This window comes from Amphiprion ocellaris, chromosome 14 (genome assembly GCF_022539595.1).
Source record: "Amphiprion ocellaris isolate individual 3 ecotype Okinawa chromosome 14, ASM2253959v1, whole genome shotgun sequence".
Lineage (NCBI taxonomy): Eukaryota > Metazoa > Chordata > Actinopteri > Pomacentridae > Amphiprion > Amphiprion ocellaris.
In genome coordinates this window covers 16,531,571-16,544,579 of record NC_072779.1, presented here as the reverse complement: position 1 = coordinate 16,544,579, position 13,009 = coordinate 16,531,571, and the positions used below count along the sequence as shown (strand labels likewise).

Here is a 13,009-nt window from a genome sequence, read left to right as displayed (position 1 = left end):
GGGTTGCCACCCGTCCTTTAAAATACGGAATCGTCCTTTATTTGACAATTAATTGTTGCGTCCCGTATTGAATCAATACGGGACGCGAGTTGTTCCGTATTTTCATAAATGCCCCGTACATATCTGTCACACACTCATCAAAACTGCATAATGAATAAAATAAAACACAGGAAATATTAAGAGCAGCCAATTTCATCTTCGTAGGACCTTTGGAGCGAGGACCCGATGCGGAGTCCAGCGGATAGACGTCTCTGTGTGTCCGGTCCTGTCCGGTCCTACGGTCCTGTCTCTGGTTGCCTGGTTACAGTCGCTGCTGCACCCGCACGTTTAAAAATGTCTACAAGCGAAACTCCACCACGTCTAAAGAAGCAAAAACGTTTGCAGATGTACAGACTGGAGTGGGAAGAGTGGAACCCCTGGCAATGGGTACAAGGCAAACTGTGTTTTCTGTTGCTCATGGACTGGCTGAAGTAAGGCAGCATCAGGAGACAAGCATGGAGGAAATATGAGAACAGAGAGAACCCAACCAGCAGGTCACAGTTTATCATCATCTAATCATCTCCTGAAGTCCATATGGTAAGAGACATCAGTATATGGTTGAAGATGCGTATTATAATGCTGATGTGGTCATAGACTCAACAGTATTTCAGTGACTGAATGAATGCATAAGTTGTTGATTGTTTTTTAATGCTTTTATAGTTTTCAATAAATATTTATTCAGTTGCCTATATGTGATCAATAAATGTTTCCTATCTAAAGAAAAAGTCACTCAGAACTCTGATTTGTTAACAGTACTAAATAAATAAGTCAATAAATACATGCACACGCACATAAATAAGTCAATACATTAATTATGTTAAGACTTAGATGAAAAAAGTAGAGAATTTCTTTATACAGCATTCTGCATTCAATTTATGTTTTTGCAGAATCCAGTATTGCACACTGGTCGGTCACTTTATTTCATTAGTATGGTTTCATTGTTTAAAATGATGCCACCTCTTGTTAGGATTGTCCAGGAGGCTCAGGCGCAGGAAATGAACAAGACAAAAACTAAGATCTTCTACAAGAGATACTTCAAACCAGAAATAAACATAAGCCTTCTGATAATCTCCTGGCGACTACTAGAGGCGGGGACGACTAAATACCAAAACTCAAATGCACTGACTCACATTGGGTGACACGGTCTGTGTATTTATCGGGCTATTGGATTTTCCGTTCTGAAACGGGTATTGAAAAACAAAAAACGAGTGGTTATTTGATTTTCGTTTTAAAATACAAAAATTAAAATTGAAATACAAGGCGTTTTTCCTTTTCATGATCAAAAAGGGATATACAAAATTTGAAAAATGCTTTGATTTTCATTTTATATTTAGAATATCAAAAAAATAAAATCAGTAAGAGACAGAAACGAAAAAAAAGGTCATATTTTTCATTTTCTGAGACCGGAAGTGGTCATCAGCAAGTGTGGAGCCAAACGACAACAAGATTCTCAAAGGGCGGAGCCAGAAAACAGTGATTGGTCGGACCATAGATAATGTAGAAGACAGCGCGCTACCATATCTAGTCTATATATCTCTATGGTCGTCACGTCTGGTAGCTCATGGTTAGAAGCTCCATGGTGCTTCATTTGCTCTACTGCGCCATCAACTGGACAAATAAAAGTAAAACAGGCAGAGTGCCTATAATGACATACTAGCTTTGCTATGTGAAGCTTTGAATTGTGCTTAAATGCAGGGGTGAAAGTAGATTTTTTTTTTTGCTGGTACTATAGATAAATTGAAAAATCATGATATATATATATATATATATATATATATATATATATATATATATATATATATATATATATATATATTAATTTTAATTCATCAAATACATTTATTGATTTAAAAAGTCTAGTCAGTTATGTAAACAGGCTTTTATTTGTAGTGCAACAATGCAACAATGTAAACGTGTGTGAGCGAGACAGACGCCCACGGAGAATGAACGCTTTGTCATGGCTTATTATCCTACGGTTGCAAGCAAAAATAATCTCGTGTTTGAAATTTACGTAGGAAATAAAGTGCTTAATGTTTTAGGCTTCATGCTTTAGCATCACTTTTTTGTGTTCACGAGTACGATTGGCACGGGTCGCGGGATCCGCGGCCGGTTCACTGTTTGAGCTGGCAGCTCATCTCCCGTGATCTCCGTACCACGCCGTTCCGGGACCTAAACTCTTACCGGAACGCCGTTCCGGACCGTACCGGCTTACTTTCACCCCTGCTTAAATGATGCCAATAAACAAGTAATATACTTAATATAGTGTCTGCTTTTCCTGATAGCAGGGACAGAGGGGGAAATGGAAACAAACTGGGGAGAGATTTGATATTTGTAGCTTGACTGCTTGATTGATGTCAGGTTCTGGTTTTCTGTATAGAGCTTAGATGCTTTTAATTGTAATAAGGGCTATATAAATTAATATATTGTGCTTTTGCTACTTGTTTTGTGACTGTGCGTGTGGTACTAGTGACAACCTGTAAAACAAAAGTAGGGATAACATTTTATTTGTTTTTATTCAAAAATATAAATTTTTCCACAGTGCTGGGATTCAGGCGACTTCTTTTTTTTTGGACAATATTTTTCTAGCTCCTTGGAACACAACAGACACTTCACCTTTTAAAATACCAGAAAAACAAAAAGAAATTAGAACAAGCGGTGTGTGGTGTTGTCACAGTTATACATATTACACTTCACTTGTTATGTGCCTACTTTATTAGGAGAAATCAGGTCAAAGTGTTCCCAGACGGGAGAATCTTCTCTTTCTGGCTGGTTCTATAAAAAAAAGAGTCTCAAACCAATTGAATGCAAAGATACAGCAGGTAAAACTCCAACAAATGTGAACGGGGAATCCATTGCGTTTCGCTGCCCCTTATATTTTGAATTGCACGTCAAACCTGCGAACCACTTCCTGAACCAGTCACGCGGTACGACCGGCTTGCGAGGCTTCGAACGTCATCATTTTTGGCTCCTCCCCTAAATGAAGCAAGCCTCGATACGCGCTTCGTGGACACGCCCCCTCCATTACTCGACACACGCTTCGAAGCCTCGGCACATCTCGTAACATCACTAGTCGGCACGTCTGGTAGCGTCTCTGGCTGCTGTTGACCTTGTTTTTGGAGTAAAACACGGTAAGAAGATAAATACTTCTAACCAGTAGCGTTGTTTTGTTGTACGTTAAGTCAGCGACTTGTGAAGAGTTGTGTTTTGTCGTGTCTGAGCAGTTGGTCCGGACGCGTTAGCTAGCTAAGCGGCTAAGTTAGCTAGCGGGCTAAATAACACAGGTGGCTAACTTACCGCTGAACACCTGTGTTAGTTGCTGCCGCAGCTGTCATTATTAGAATGTACTTCTCAACCTGTATTTCTCTGCTGTGTATTTTAGCTTTTAAAAAAGTTATTTTACTTTAAGGTTAACTGAAACCCATTCAGCTGCACTGATGTTTAACATTCAGCTGGTTTGAATTAAACTGCGCTTAACTTAACATTGAGCAACATTACCTCTCTGAATCTCCATAATTTCATTAAATTCCTTCTCTCTTCCACTGCTCAAGTTCAATCTAGTATATAAAATGACATTAATAGTGAATAAACTAACAACCAGCCCTTGTATTTATTTATTATTGCATGTATTTGTAGTAAAACATGAGTTGAAACGTCCTACTTTTGGATCTAGAACTGCACAAGCCGTTCATTTTCAGTCACCTGATGAGTTAAACTCCCCTTTTTATGTGAGGTTGAAGCAGAAAGTCTGAGTTAAAGAAAGTTGTTTATAATTTGCGATACCTGTTATCTCTGACTGAGGCTTTAGTTTCCGTTGAGCTGATTTACACGTAGAAACTTTGTTCAGGAAGATTTCTCAGTAGCTCAGAGGACAGGCTGCTTTTTACACAACCTTGTAAGAGAATGTCTGTCAACGCTTTCAGCAGAATTCAGAAACACAACACTTCCTAAACAGATATTTTGAGGCTGTGAGGTTGAACGTTTGAGAGTATATCAGTGTGTTTGTTTGTGGTCTTTCTGTTTCTAGGTGGAAGCTGAATTAGTGAGGATGACTCCTGCTCCTGTCATCTCTAAGCTCCTCACACATCTTTACCTGCACATGAGGAAAATCACTCCTGTAGAATGCAGGTATGTTTGTCATTATTATAAAAAGATGTTGCCTGGTGACCTGTCAGAAACCCATCATACAGAGTCAGCCAAAATAATGTTTACACACATCAGGAAAAGAAAAACTTGCATAAATATTTCAATACCAAATTTATTCAGACATCACAAGATTAATAAAAGTTATCTTTGGCCTCTACAATTACAAGAGGTGCTCAAAGTGGTGGCCACTGGCTTCCAGACATTTCTGTTGTGTTGTAGACGTCACTTGTTGATGCTCCATTCATGAGGGTAGCGCCATCTGTTGGGAAAACATCGTACAACAGGACACAGAGTTATCGTGATTTGATCAAACTTAGAAAGAGGAATCTATATGTATAGAAGTACTTATAAAAATAAAATATTTATAAAAGTTTTTCTTTTCCTGACATGTGTACATTATTTTGGCTGACTGTGAACTTAATGAGAACAAAACTGTCATTTAAATGTTGCTTTGAAAGCTTCTTTAGTGAAAACCAGCTGGTGTTCTGCTTTGAAACAAACTGCTGTTGAGGTTTGTGTTTTTAGGTTTAACCCCACAGTTTCTGAATGAACTGATAGTTTGTTTTTTTTTCTTGATCAATGTGGACGTTATAATTGATGGGAACATTTACTGATCATATAATCAGCATGACAATATAACAGTAGAAAATTCTGACCACCTGACTAATACTGTGTTGGTCCCTTTATGCTGCTAAAACTCCTCTGACCCAGTGGTTCATGAGAACCTCTGGGGATGTCCTGTGGATTCTGTGGATCCTGTGGATCCTGTGGGTTGCAGGGTGGGTCCTACCTAGACCAGGCTGATCCTGGACCATCCCACAGATGCTCAATCAGATCTGGATGTGGGGAGTGTGGAACCCAGGTGAACAGCTTAGCTCTGTCATGTTCCTCGGACCACTCCTGAGGAGTTTTAGTTTGTCCTGCTGAGGGAGGCAGCTGGCATCAAGGACTGCTGTTGCCATGGAGACTAGGGGGTTGTTTGTCCTGCAGTGTTTAGGTGGTGGTACATGTCAAACATCCACATGAACGTCAAGGTTTCCCAGCAGAACGTTACATTAGAACAAGATGATGGATGTTGTTCTCTTCAGCTGTCAGTGGTCAGAATGTTGTGGCTGATCGGTGGATCTGTCTGCCTTTACTCTGACATCCAGAGTTATACAAAAGTGTAGTATGTGTGCAGTGCAACAGATTTATTGTATGCATTTTTTTTAATTTAAGGGAGAGCATTTTTTTTATCCACCTGAAGAAGACCTAATCTTTCCCTTCAAAGGATAGTTAATTGTTACTACAGCTTCCATAGTGGTCCCATCAGAGAAAATCATATCCATATACAGATTTTTATTAATTCCAGGGCTGGTTCAGTAAAGATTATAATAATAACTACATCAGATAATTCTTGGTCGCAGTTGGAATTTTACAGACTGAGAGATGGTTGAGAAGGTTTGCAGTTCTTGTTTTAGCAAAATATGTTATAATAGAAGATCTTTATTGTCATTGTACATGAAATTATCTGCAAACCAGCAAAGTGCATCAGTCTGAGGTATCTAAAAATAAATAAGTAAAGAAAAATGCTTCTAAAGCCAATAATAAACAGAATATTTTGAGGGAATATTCTAAAAAGGAAAGAAAAGCTCCATTCTCACTCCTCTCAGGATAAACTGTCATTAAAATTGACTTTAAATTTAGCTTCAACACGAGATAAAAACATTTACTTTCATTACTGATATTGTCAAGTTTTAATAAAGTTCATGCTGCTTTTATAAAATGATGAAAGTGAATAAATTGTATTTCTGTGATCTGTGTTTGATTTCTGTCTTTTCTCCTGTCATCCAGATGTTCAGAGGGAGATGATGCCACATCTGGTCCAGCTGATGGAAGGTCTTGAAGTTCTCTGACTGGCCTCGACTGAAGATGGTCGTCTCACTGGATTTAAGGTTCAGATGCTCAGTAACAAACTCCACCAATGTGCCAACAGGGAAGCTTTAGGTTTATTAAATGTTGCTATGAAGGTATCGTTGTTTTTCTTTGTGAATGCAATGTGCTCCAACTGAAACTTGAATTAGAACTTAGAAGTAAATCCTTCCATCTGAAAGGATTTAGTTGCATTAATAACCTCATAACATTCTAATTTTTATTCCAGTCTTAGTTGGAAATAGAATCTCTATTGATTCAGGTAAAAACTGAACTTCACAGCATGTTGAAGCAAAACAACCAGATGAAAACTGTGATGGTGTTGGATTGTCAGACTGTAATGTTGCAGCTCAAAGCAGCTTTTCTATCTCAGTTCATTCTGACATTCAGCTATGAATCAACACAGCAGATGGTGATCCATGCTGTGGAAGTCTCACATCTCCTGATTTAATGGAGCTGCTTTGCACTTTTTACACTGTTTATTCACCAACACTTTATTTAATAAAAGTCCCATCTAGTTTTTATGAGGAATGTGATGTTTTAATTTCTCTGTGAATAACTGCAGTCTAATGCAACAGCTGGAATTGTAACATCTGTCCTGATATTGATCATGAAGTACTGATCAGAATACTTATGGTTAGCAGTCATCCCTGAAGTTTACATTAAAATCTTTACTTGTGTTGTGAACTTTGGTAAGAAGCAGAAACGTTAGCGTTGCCATGGATACATGAGTGTTAAATTCTGTCCATGTTTCCATTTTGGGAAATTCAGTCCAGTTCCAGAATGTGGAGGAATTTAGTCTCACAATCACAGACAACAAATATTATCTGAAAGTCGGGTTATTGTTGTTTATCAGCACAATACAAAAAGATTAATGTTAGAAATATTCCAGTTAAGACTCTAGAATATCGTGATTTATGTAAATTTACCTCAATAGTATGAATGTTCAGGTTAAGATTGTACAGTTATATTTATTATGTAAGTTTAGCTGATTAAAGTTTATGACTCTGCACTAAAATATTATTTAAATTGACATCATTATTATTATATTTAGGGTCAGACCCTACAGTATTGAGATTAAAAAATCAAATATTCTATAAAATGTAAATACACTGAACTCATTTGGATATTTTTAAGTGAGACTCTACAATATTATTTGACACAAATCTATCTAAATCAAAATTTTAATAATTTTCACGCCAAACATTTACTGGACTGATTTAAATATTAAAATCACTCCTTTCTAATCCTCTGCTGTACGTTCAAACCTGAGGCCTTAAATAGAAACACAAGTATCTGATTGAAGGAACTTCTGCAGAGTCCTGGTTCCAGAACATGATGATAGAATTATAGACAAACTTTAACAAAAGCTGCCTGAGAGTTTACAGGTTTTTATGTTAGATTTCTTCAGTAATTTAATGAGTTATCAGCAATAATCAAGTGTTCATTTGATGAACTTCATTTCCTAAGACATCCAGAATTGGAGCTCATATCTTTGGCAGCTGTAAAGTTTCTGCTCCTTCAAAGTTCACAACACAATGAATAAATTCCTAAAACACTCTCAATGCTGGAGAGCGTTTGTGATGCTGAAGCAGTGACCAGTTTTTCTGTTTCTTCTCTGGAGATGCACAATGAGGGACGTCTGCAGAGAATGAGAAAGAGTCTCACCACATCCTGACATGAGGAAAAAGACTTTATTGAAGACTACAATGAGAAAAACTATCAGACAGCAGATGGCTGCATTCAAGGTGAGCTCTGAACATTTGATCTGGAACAGGAATTCAATAACGGCAGCATGAGCTTCATTTCAGTCTGTAGCTGCTGAATTCATGGATGAATCATCTGGCACTAGAGAGGAAGACCATCAAACATCCACGTCAGCTGATGGAGGTCCAAGAGTCTCACCAAACAAACAACCTACAGAGTGAAGACCTCAAATCTGATTGGACGTCCTCCTATTCAGCCACATGTGTGAACAAATGCCTCTAAGTTGATTTGTTTTCTAAAATAAATCTAGTTTGAGTCCTAATCTATGCCTGTGCGTTTGCTTCTTTACACCGCTGTTAACAGTTTGGGCTGTTAGATTGTTCCAGATAAGACAAGTACAAGATTCTTCAGAGCCGTTCTACCACGAGCCTGACAGGAATAACTCCAACAGCTACTGAATGTTCCTGTGGTCCCCTCAAGGCGACAGGAGGAGTCCTACGAGGACGAGCCGGTCCACCTGATGGTGGCCAGTCGCTGCGGTTCAAAGCCAACACCGACTACGTGGACTTCTACTGGACCACATGGAGGCCTTCAAACCAGACCAACAAGTTCAGCGACTCCCTGACTCGTGGGTCTGAGGACGTCACCGAGCCTCGGTCCAGCCGGCCTCCTGTCTGTGGATGTTTGAGTGCTGAGAGGTTTGTGGATGCATGTGAACGTTCTGTGTTGAAACTGCAGCTTTTGACTAACGCCGGGAAAAACCAAGAGCTCCTTTATTTGTGACTTCCACTAAAAAACTGATGAAAATAAGTTTGCCAGGGTACTCCAAACCATCCTTTAGGTCTACATTTAAGGTGGAATACTCCTTTACACCAAGATTTTTTGGTCTACATTGAAAGATTTTAGGTGGAATATTCCTTTGAACGAACTTTTTAAATTTATGTTCAAGGATGTTGGGTGGAATATACCATCAGACCAACCTCCAAGGTCTACAGTAGCGAATTTTAGGTGGAATATACCATTAAACTCACCTTTTAGGCCTACATTGGAGGATTCTAGGTGGAATTTTCTTCCAAACCGTCTTTTGGTCTACATTTAAGGATGTTTAGGATGGTATATTCTTCCAAACCAACTTCTCAGGTCTACATTTCAGGTGGAATATTCCTCCATACTTACTTTTTTGGTCTACATTGAAGGATTTTTTCTAAACCACCCTTTTGGGTCTATATTTGAGGTTTTAGGTGGAATATTCCTTTTAACCAGGCCTCAGGTCTATGAGGATTTTGGATGGAATACTTGGTTAAACCAACATTTTAGGTGCATGTCCAAGGATTTTTGGTGAAATCTTCCTTTAAGGTCGATGTTTGAGGACCTTGTAGGTGGAATACTTCCTGAAACCGACCTTTTAGGTCAACATTCAAAGATTTAAGGTGGAATATTCCTTTAAATCAACCTAAATTTCATGTTTTGATCATTATCAAGTGAGAAACCACAATCCAGACTCCTCATAATGACGTTTGAGATTTATGCTGCTGTTATTTGTTTAGTCCAGACTAAATGAGAGAAATCCACAACTCTAATTTTATTTCAGGACTCAGTTATTAAATGTCAAAACAATCCATGTGACTCTAAAAACTCAACAGCTTTACAAACTCTCAAATTAAATTCTCCACAAGGATCCAAAATAAGTTGGACTTCTACATGAGAGCTTTAATTATTCTTCATCTACTTCCTGAATAGTTTGGTCAATAAAAAAGACAAAAACTAATATTTTCAGCTGAACTAAAGACAGACTTTGTGATTTTTCTGCTCACGTGTTGTTGTAAACGTACTCTTTCAAATAAATAGCCGCCTAACCCCCTGGAAACCAGCGTTTATCCTGTTTATGTGTTGCTCCTCGGTGACCCTAGACAGCCGGGTCCTAATGTTTTTTGGGCAACACATCATACTATGACGTTTTTACAATGATGGTTCTACTATGAAGCCAGTTTGACATGTTCAGGTGTTCTTTGTGTGAAAACTCAGAGATTTCAGGTATCAGAAGGTGGTTTTCAACTTTCTTTGTTAACTTTCTGCTTCAACTTTAAACTAAATTTCCTTCACTAACCCAGCCCTCTGGACTTCCGGTAAGCTGTGTTCCTATTGGCTGTCCAGGTGGCTGCTTGGTGTTATCAGGAACACCTGAGCAGCTCAGTGTCTTCCTGCTTTATGTGGCTGCATCAAACATTTCCTCTGCTTCTATTCACCACTGAAGCAGATTTGGCTCCATTACTTTAGTTTGTTCTTTAGGCGTTGGCTTGCAGCTTCCAGCAGTAAAATAGACTTTAATGTGTTTCTTGGTGTGTTTTAGGGCTTTGTACTGGATAGTTGTCTTGGTAAATGTGGTTCTTTAGCCACAGTTAGCACATGGTGCTAATGTGTGCAGTGATTAGTGGATTTGGTGCAGCTGAGTTGTGTCTTTATCTTGGCTGTAGTGAGTCTTTAGAGGTTTTTGGTCAGACACATTCTGTATTCTTGTTTGAGAACCAGTGTTGGTTGTCCAGAAGGTAAGAGTTCCTGTCCTGATTCTCTGTTCTCAGAGGTTCTCTGGTAGGCTGCAGGAGACTTTAGCGTTTGGGTTGTGCTAGTTTGGTTTTTGTATTGTTTCATTTGGACGACTATCTTGAGGTCCCTCCATGTGGTTTAGTGAGGTTTTCTGTAACAGTTCTACAAAGCAACCTGCAGCAGAAGAGACTTTGAGAGTTTTTAGGAAGTTCTGGAGACCAGACTTTAGAGCAGCAGAAACATTTGTCAGCAGTTTGAGCAGGAGAAGGTGATCTTCAGAGTAGAAATGAGACGGAAACCTTCTTGACCCGTGTGGTGAGGTCCTGTACCAAGAGATTGAGCAGGTTGTGAAGAGTCTGTAGTTCTTTGGTCTGAAAGCACAAGAAGAGTCGACTCATTAAAGGAGAAAACAGGAGATATTGTTGGTTCTTCTGTTGTTCTGCAGTTTCCAGTTTCATTAGCCTGAATATCAAGTTTATATTTTAAATGATTTACCATGTGAGCCCAAGAAGACTTCAATAAACTCCCTCCATCCGCTGGACACAACAGATTTTATTACCATGTTAAATTTATTTTTTTTTTTTAAAACATGTTTTTGAGTTTTAATCATAGTTTTAGCATAGTTTTTTCGCGTTGCTTGTTTAGTTTTGTCATCTGTGTGAAAGGTGCTAAACAAATAAAGTTGAATTGATAAACTGAATAATTGACTAACTCATGATTGTGACAACAGAAGTATTTTCATTGTGATTTAAGAGTTTGTTTCATTTTTAAGGTTGGGATTAAAATCTTGACAGGAAAAAAAAGATTAAAGAAATAAACTACATTAAAAAAAGCAATTAAATCAAAGGAAAAAACATTTAATGCAATAAAACTTTTAAAAATAAAATTAAATATCAAATACAATTAAATGATATTAAACAGACAAAATGTTTAATTAGATAATTAAACAGAAGATACAAACATGTAATTATGAAATTAAACAAAATTTATTAAACAAAATATTAAACATTAAAGATGAAATATTTTAGATAATTAAACATTTAAAAAATACAATTAAACCAGAAGAATATTAAACATTTAAAAAAAAAATACAAAACATTTAATTAGATTATTAACCTTTCAAAAGACAAAACATTTAATTAAAAAAAATAAATGTTTAATTAGAAAATTAAATCTTAAAGACAATAAAACTTTAAATAGGGATTAAACAGAAAATACAATGAAGCATTTAAAAAGAAGATTAAACATTAAAAGGTGGTAAAACATTTAAAAAGAAAAACCTTAAAGATTAAAATTAAACATTGGGAAAGAAGGAATATTTTCAAACAAGCTGATAAAACATTTGAAAAAACAATTAAACATTAACAAGACAAAACATTTGGAAATCAAATCAGACATTAGAAAAGAATAAAAGGTGAGAAAAGAGCAAAACTAAACATTTAAGAAGAATCAAACTAAAGACAAAACATTTGAAAAGACACCAGTTAGACCTTAGAAGATCAAATTAAACAGAAGAGACAATAAAATGATCAAAAAGAGCAAAAACAGATAAAGGTCTGAAAGCGTTTTCTAGTCTGAGATGAAAACATCAAGTTGTTTCTTCAAACATTTCCTCTTTCTATGTTCTTGGTTTGATTGTGTACAGATTTACTAAGAACTCATTTAAGAAAATTGCTTTCCAGATAAAGTCTACTAGTAGTTGAAGGCATTGATCAAACTAATGTTACCTTCTGATCTCCACAAACTTTACTGTTCAGTGAAGAGAATCAAAGTTTGTTGAGGATTTCTAAAAAACCCACAGGTGAAGGTCTGAGAAGAACTCGGATGGTCTAAATGTGAAATCAAGACTCATGGTCACAAGTTTTAAGGCTTCTGTTAACCAGAAAGTTCAAACTAACAGAGAAGTACTGAGAAACTTTCAAGATTTCAGTCCTCAGACTGTCTGAAGGTTCAAACTAACAGAGAACTACTCAAGAAGTTTTAGGTTTTCAGTCCTCAGACTGTCTGAAGGTTCAAACTAACAGAGAACTACTGTGGGACTTAGAAAATTTCAGCCCTCAGACTGTCTGAAGGTTCAAACTAACAGAGAACTACTCAGGAACTTAGAAGATATCAGTCCTTGGGCTGTCTCAAAGTTAGATCTAACAGAGAACTACTGTGGGACTTAGAAAATTTCAGCCCTCAGACTGTGTGAAAGCTCAGGTCCTGAGGACTTGGGAGGTCTGGAGGCTTTGGAAAGTCTTGGAACTGAGGGTTCAACCCTTCAGCACAAAGGCTGAAGTCCAACCTCCTGAGAAAAACGGTCGAGTCGAGACTCAAGTCAAAAAAAAAACTCGAAAACAAGAAAAAATAGATGATAAATGCGCAAAAAAAAGAAGAATTAGTATCTGAGCGAGTAGCTCAGGAGGATAAGAAGAGGACTACCAACTGGAAGGTCGCAGGTTCAAGACCCACCACCGGCACTTTTCTTTCTTTGTCTTTGTCAGAATTTTGAGAAAACTTAAGAAGTGTCTGGTCTTGAACCAGCGACCTGCAGCTCCATAGGCAAACTCTTAACTCACTGAGCTACAGATCAGATACAAAGAAATAATTTCGTCGTCCCTTTGGCATCGTAGTTTCCGAAGTGACCACATGGGTGGAGCCAAGGCGGAGTCTGGGTGGAGTC

General features: G+C 37.6%; 1 long non-coding RNA gene across 2 annotated transcripts; it reads left to right on the top strand.

The window, feature by feature from the left end:
- Window positions 1-2,891: 2,891 nt before the first annotated feature.
- Window positions 2,892-8,122, top strand: LOC129350459 (uncharacterized). 2 transcript variants are annotated; one of them, XR_008603869.1, is made up of 4 exons: window positions 2,892-3,167; window positions 4,064-4,164; window positions 6,016-6,116; window positions 7,718-8,122. It is a non-coding gene; the product is annotated as an uncharacterized LOC129350459 (long non-coding RNA). The 2 variants fall into 2 exon arrangements; XR_008603868.1 differs by having other exon boundaries at window positions 2,957-3,167; window positions 6,016-8,122.
- The last annotated feature ends 4,887 nt before the right edge of the window (window positions 8,123-13,009 follow it).